The sequence below is a fragment of the Hyla sarda genome, chromosome 4 (genome assembly GCF_029499605.1).
Source record: "Hyla sarda isolate aHylSar1 chromosome 4, aHylSar1.hap1, whole genome shotgun sequence".
Lineage (NCBI taxonomy): Eukaryota > Metazoa > Chordata > Amphibia > Anura > Hylidae > Hyla > Hyla sarda.
Genome location: NC_079192.1, coordinates 281,616,412 through 281,624,143, shown reverse-complemented (window position 1 = coordinate 281,624,143; position 7,732 = coordinate 281,616,412).

The following is a 7,732-nucleotide window of genomic DNA, read 5'->3' as shown; positions in this document are numbered from 1 at the left end:
AGTTCAATGGATGCAAGACTTGTGAAGCTGCTATCAAATAAGGGGTCCTATGTTAAAATTTAACGTGACCTGTTAAAATGTTTAACCTGTCCAGGATTAAGGGTGTACAGGTATGCCCTCGGACCCTGGTACTTAAGGACCAAGGGTATACCTACAAAGTAACATAGTTCATAAGGTTGAAAAAGACCAGAGTCCATCAAGTTCAACCTATATCCCTAATGAGTCCCTACTGAGATTATCCAGAGGAAGGCAAAAAATCCTCAAACTACAGTTAAAAATTCCTTCCCGACTCCAAATATGGCAGTCAGAATAAATCCCTGGATCAATGTTCTGTCCCTATAAATCTAATATATATAAACAGCAATGTTCTTACTCTCCAAAAATGCATCCAGACCCCTTTTAAATTCTTTAACAGAGTTCACCATGACCACCTCCTCCGGGAGAGAATTCCACAGTCTCACTGCTCTTACAGTAAAGAACCCGCGTCTGTACTGGTGTAAAAACCTTTTTTCTTCTACACGTAGAGGATGCCCCCTTGTTATAGATACAGTCCTGGGTATAAATAGATCATGGGAGAGATCTCTGTACTGCCCCCTGATAATCTTTCTGAGTACTGTAGTCCTCCCATTCCCCGTATTACCCTGGTTGCCCGTCTTTGAACCCTCTCCAGCTCCACTATATATTTCTTGTACACTGGTGCCCAGTACTGTACACAATATTCTATGTGTGGTCTGACTAGTGATTTGTACAGCGGTAGAACTATTTCCTTGTCCTGGGCATCTATGCCCCTATTGATGCACCCCATGATTTTATTTGCTTTGGCAGCAGCTGCCCGACACTGGTCACTACAGCTAAACTTACTGTTAACTAAAACTCCCAAGTCCTTTTCCACATCAGTCATCCCAAGTGTGTTCCCATTTAATACATAATCCCAGCCCAGATTTTTCCTCTCCATGTGCATTACCTTACATATATCAGTGTTGAACCTCATCTGCCACTTCCCCGCCCAAGCCTCCAACCTATCCAGATCCATTTGTAACAGTGTCCTTTCCTCTTTTGTGTTTACTGCTTTACAGAGTTTAGTATCATCTGCAAAGATTGCTACTTTACTACTAAACCCATCTACAAGGTCATTAATAAATATATTAAATAGAACAGGACCCAAGACTGACCCCTGTGGTACCCCCCTAGTAACAGTCCCCCAATCAGAAGAAGTACCATTAATAACCACCCTCTGTTTCATATCACTTTGCCAGTTACTTACCCACTTACACACATTCTCCCCCAGCCCAATCCTTCTCATTTTATGCACAAACCGTTTATGTGGCACCGTATCAAATGCTTTGGAAAAATCCAGGTATGCGACATCCAGCGATACCCCTTGGTCCAGTCTGGAGCTCACCTCCTCATAAAAGCTGATCAGGTTAGTTTGACAGGGCCGATCCCTCATAAAGCCATACTGATATGGTGTCATACATTTATTTTTATTAATATACTTCAAAATAACATCTCTTAGAAAACCCTCAAACAATTTACACACAACAGAGGTTAAACTAACAGGCCTATAATTTCTACGGTCACCTTTTGTCCCCTTTTTAAATATTGCCACCAGGGGCGGACACAGACAACAGAGGGCCCCTGTGCAAAGAATATGCCTGCCCCCCCCCCCACCCAGGTAATATATTTGCTAGGTAAGCAGGTAGTACGTTTGCAAGTAGTAAATTAGGTAAGTAGAACATTCTCTAAGTAGGTAGGCAAGTAGTAAGTTTGCAAGTTATTTAGGCAGGTAGTAAGTTCAGTTGGTAGGAAGGCAAGTAAAAGGTTTGCCGCTAGGTAGGTAGGTTACCGTATATACTCGAGTATAAACCGACCCGAATATAAGCCGAGGCCCCTAATTTCACCCCAAAATCCCAGGAAAAGTTATTGACTCGAGTATAAGCCTAGGGTGGGAAATACATCATCCTCCCTGTCATCATCCAGACCCCCGTCATTAACACCCTCATCATCATCACCCTGTCATTATCACCCTGTCATCATCCCCCTGTCATCATCCCCCCTTCATTATCACCGCCTGTCATCATCCCCCCTTCATCATCCCACACCCCCCTTCATCATCCCCTTGTCATCATCCCCTTTTCATCATCCCACACACCCCCTTCATCATCCCCTTGTCATCATCCCCAGCCCCCTTCATCATCCCCTTGTCATCATCCTCTTGTCATCATCCTCTTGTCATCATCCCACACCCCCCTTCATCATCCCACTGTCATCATCCCACACACCCCCCCTTCATCATCCCCTTGTCATAATCCCACCCCCCCCCCCCTTCATCATCCCCTTGTCATCATCACCACATGTCATCATCATCACCGCTTGTCAATGTCTGATACAGTGGTCTTCAACCTGCGGACCTCCAGATGTTTCAAAACTACAACTCCCAGCAAGCCCGGGCTTGCTGGGAGTTGTAGTTTTGAAATCTCTGGAGGTCCGCAGGTTGAAGACCACTGCGGCCTTCGACATCATCCAGCCTCCTCTCACCCCTTTTAGTTCTGTACTCACCTCCGCTCGGCGCTGGTCCGGTGCTGCAGGACTGTCCGGTGGGGAGGTCGTCCGGTGGGATAGTGGTTCCGGGCTGCCATCTTCACCGGGGGGCCTCTCCTCCGTGCTTCGGGCCCGGAATAGAGGCGTTGCCTTGACGATGACGCAGAGGGACGTTGGTAATGAACGTACCTCTGCGTCGTCGTCAAGGCAACGTGACTATTCCGGGCCCGAAGCGCGGAGAAGAGGCCCCCCCCCCGATGAAGATGGCAGCCCGGAACCACTATCCCACCGGACGACCTCCCCACCGGACAGTCCTGCAGCACCGGACCAGCGCCGAGCAGAGATGAGTACAGAACTAAAGGGGGTGAGAGGGGCTGGATGATTTCGAAGGCCGCAGTGGTCTTCAACCTGCAGACCTCCAGAGGTTTCAAAACTACAACTCCCAGCAAGCCCGGACAGCCTATGGCTGCCCGGGCTTGCTGGGTGTTGTAGTTTTGAAACCTCTGGAGGTCCGCAGGTTGAAGACCACTGAGGGCGGAGAGTTCACTCGAGTATAAGCCGAGGGGGGTGTTTTCAGCATGAAAAATCGTGCTGAAAAACTCGGCTTATACTCGAGTATATACGGTATACGTTTGTTAGGTAGGCAGGAAAAGCATTTGCTAGGTAGGTAATATGTTGGTACGTAGGCAGGTATATGTTTGGTTGGTAGGTGGGTGGCCACGTTACATTTGGTAGGTAGGCCCTTAGTCTAGTGTTTTCCAAACAGGCTTTGGCTGTTTGGGCATGCTGGGAGTTGTAGTTTTGCTACAGCTGGAGGCACTCAGATTGAGAAACACTGGACTAAGGGCCCAACTACCCACCAAAATGCCACCTTCTGCTGCAAAACTGTAACTTCCAGCTTAAGACTGTCCGAGCATGCTGGGAGTTGTAGTTTTGCAACAGATGGAGAGACAATGTTTCGAAAACACTGCCGTAGTTAGTGTTTCCCAACCTGGGGGCCTCCAGCTGTTACAAAACTATAACTCCCAGCATGCCCGAACAGTCTTGAGCTGGGAGTTAGAGTTTTCCAACAGCTGGAGGCACCCAGGTTGGAAAACAATGGACTAAGGACCTACATACCAAACCTGAGTGTCTCCAGCTGTTGCAGAACTATAACTCCCAGCATGCCTGGACAGCTAAAGACTGTCAGGGGAATGCTGGGAGTTGTAGTTTTTCAACAGCTGGAAGTCCCCAGGTTGGAAAATACTGACTAAGGCAGTGTTTTCAAAACAGTGTCTCTCCAGGTGGTCCAAAACTACAACTCCCAGCATTCCCGGACAGTCTCTAGCTGTCAAGGCATGCTGGAAGTTATAGTTTTGCAACAGCTGGAGGCACACTTATTTGTAAACACTGGTGTAACACTGGAGGCACACTGATTTGTAAAACTGGTGCTGAAACAATGATGACACTGAGCGCACCGTGATTCACTGACCTGCAGGAAAAGCAGAAGGCGGCGAACAGAGAATGGGACACCAATATTGGAGCAAAGGGGGAGCATAGACAGTTGAGTTAGTTTCTTTTGGAATAATTTTCATCCCTGGCACAGTGGATAAAACTAAAATAAAATACTAAAAAAGCCAGCAAGTAGAAGTAAAACGTCCGTCTTTATTCAGGGTTCTTCCTTAAAAGCCTTCACGGTGGCAGACAAACCGTGAACATATCAAAAATATGAAATATTGCACAAACAGAGGGGGGTCCCAAGCATGGCTGACGCGTTTCTGATCTATCGATCCTTACTCATAGCCTGTAGATCCTCAAATGAGGCACCCTTATATACTCCAGGGCATTTTCCCCATTCCCACAGGAAGGGGAGGGACAGGTCCACATCACATGTGCACGTGATTAAAACAAAAACATGGGACCAAACACAGATAAATTATTCAGAGACATATCAGTAATGTAATATTAAATCTGTTTTGCTATTTAGACCATGGGGTTGAATGCAATTCAAAAGATAAATCCACATGATTTCCCTATTGTGGAGGGATCGAATATGGTCACCTCCCCTTTTATTTAGGTTCACCTTCTCAATGCCTGAGAACCTGAGGGAAGTGGTGTCTGAATTATGACATATTAGAAAATGTTTAGATAAGTAAGAAATGTTCGAGTTTAAAGGGCCAGCAGCATGTCTAATGTGCTCTTGCATGCGTTTTTTAAGGGACCTTTTGGTGGAACCCACATATGTTAAGTGACATTGTGTGCACATGATTTTATATAAAACAAAAGTGCTATCACAGTTTATAAAGTTGTGAATGACATGGCATTTGCCATCCACCGTACCTTCTATTTTCTGGCATTTTTCGGCAAAGGGACATACCACACACCACGATTTACCGCACTTGTGGAAGCCCTTGGTGCTAATCCACTGGGTGGTAACACTAGCCGTGTCCACCATACTGGGAACAAGGAGATTGGATAGAGTAGGTGCCCGCCTCACTGCAAATCTCACACTTGACTTTATAATCTCCCCTATGGTGGGATCTGTTGATAGCAAAGGTAAGTGTTTAATTACAATGCGTTTGATGTCATTAAATTCTGGACTGTACGTGGTGACAAATGTAGGACAATCTTGTGATTCAGTTGGTTGCTTACTTGTAAAAAGGGATTTTCGATCCATAGGATCCACTCTCGACCGAGCTTTTTTCAAGAGCCATCCAGGGTAACCTCGAGCCGCCAGGCGTGTGCTTGCTGCATCAGCTTCCCTGCGGTACACCTCGGCGGAAGAACTGTTCCGCTTAATTCGTATAAGTTCACCTACTGGTTTGGCTCTTACCGTTTGTTTGGAATGGCATGAATTCGCCCTTCGGATGGTATTTCCTGATATCTTTTTTCTGTAAGGATCAACCTCAATTTTATTTGTATCAGGGTTGCCACGTAATATGACATGCATCGACGGTCAGATGGTCAGACGACCAAATGATGAACACATCGTCTACATACCTCCCATACCATGCGAGGCATGTGGAAAATGGATTGGTGTCAGAAAAATTACCTGCTCCTCCCACCAAAAAACAAAAAGCTTAGCCCGAGCTGGTGATGACTTTGCTCCCATTGAAGACCAGTGCGCTGCAAATAAAAATTATTACCAAACATAAAATAATTGTGTTTTAACACAAAATCTACCACCTCAATAATGTAGTGTCTGAAATCCACAGAATATTTAGAAAATCTCATCAGTATATCCGAGATAGCTGATAATGCCAGGTTTTGCGGAATACTGGAATAGAGCGATTCAATGTCGCAAGTAAGCCACGACAGAGAATCGCTCCATGTGAATTCATCCATGATTTTTAGCAAGTGCTTAGTGTCCTTGATATAACTTGGGCATTGCATAACCAGAGGTTGCAGTACTGAGTCCAACCACTCGCATAGGTGCTCTTTATGGGATCCGATCCCCGCCACGATCGGACGCATCGGCGGCGGGAATCGGTCCTTATGCAGCTTGGGTAGCGAGTGGAAGATAGGAATAATTGGAGCAGGCCCGAAAATATAATCCACTTCTTTTTGGGTCAAAATAGATCTGGCTTTCCCCTCTTCCAACAGAGTCAACAGTTCTTTTTTAAAAGGTTCAGTGGGATCCCCACAAAGTTTAAGGTAAGTTTTATCATCAGATAGTAGATTTTCATTTAAAATGATATACAGTCCCGTGTCCATACATACTACCGAGCCGCCTTTATCGGCGGATCGGATCGTCAAATTTTTGTTTTTCTTTAATTTCTTTATGGCAGCAGCCTCCTTTTTATTCAAATTAGGACATTACTTTTACATAGTTACATAGTTACATAGTTAGTACGGTCGAAAAAAGACATATGTCCATCAAGTTCAACCAGGGAATTAAGGGGTAGGGGTGTGGCGCGATATTGGGGAAGGGATGAGATTTTATATTTCTTCATAAGCATTAATCTTATTTTGTTCCAGGAATGTATCTAATCCTGTTTTAAAGCTGTTAATTGTTCCTGCTGTGACCAGTTCCTGAGGTAGATTGTAGATTAACCAAATCTTTCATGATAAGGTCCTGGAACCAATCAAAAATTGCTGGTCTGGTCTGTATGGGGTAAAAATGTTGGTTTTTAGTGGAGAAGGTATGTGCAGTATTCACTTCATCACAAATTGATATCCCACTATTTTCAAGGAGACAGAGAACTCTAAAAGCAATTTGTTCTGCTGACGTATGCATTAGTGGTAAATCAGGGTTTATAGAAAGTTGAGGTGGGTCCGATGGTTCATCAGCATTTTCCACAAAAAAATGTTTCTTAACTGTTAAAGTTCTCACAAATTTATTTATATCCAAAATTGTCCGATAAACATCAAAATGATGTGTAGGAGAGAAACCCAGTCCTTTCCACAGGACCGAGGTTTCTTCATCTGTAATGATTTGTGCAGAAATGTTAATGACTTGAAAATCCTCTTTTATTACTTTTTCCGTTTGTCCTTGTTATGCTCCGAAGCTCTTCTTCCTATGTTTTCTCCCACCGCGCCTTCCTCGTTTTTTGACTGTCTTCTCGCATTGCGGTTCTGAGTCCCCGCTAGTGTCCGTGGTATCTGAACAATCTGAATTTTCAGTAAACTCCTGGTCAGAAGAACTAAATTCACATGGAGCCATTCTCTGTCGTGGCTTACTTGTGACATTGAATCGCTCTATTCCAGTATTCCGCAAAACCTGGCATTATCAGCTATCTCGGATATACTGATGAGATTTTCTAAATATTCTGTGGATTTGAGACATTACATTATTGAGGTGGTAGATTTTGTGTTAAAACACAATTATTTTATGTTTGGTAACAATTTTTATTTGCAGCACACGGGTGCTTCAATGGGTGCAAAGTCATCACCAGCTCGGGCTAACCTTTTTGTTTTTTGGTGGGAGGAGCAGTTTATTTTTTCTGACACCAATCCATTTTCGACATGCCTCGCATGGTATGGGAGGTATGTAGACGATGTGGTCATCATTTGGTCGTCTGACCATCTGACCGTTGATGCATTCATGACATATATCAATAATAATCGGTTCAATCTTAAAGGGGTATTCCAGGCAAAAACTTTTTTATATATATCAACTTCTATTAAAAAATCTTAACCCTTTCAGTACTTATGAGCTTCTGAAGATAAGGTTGTTATTTTTTGTCTAAGTGCTCTCTGATGACACCTGTCT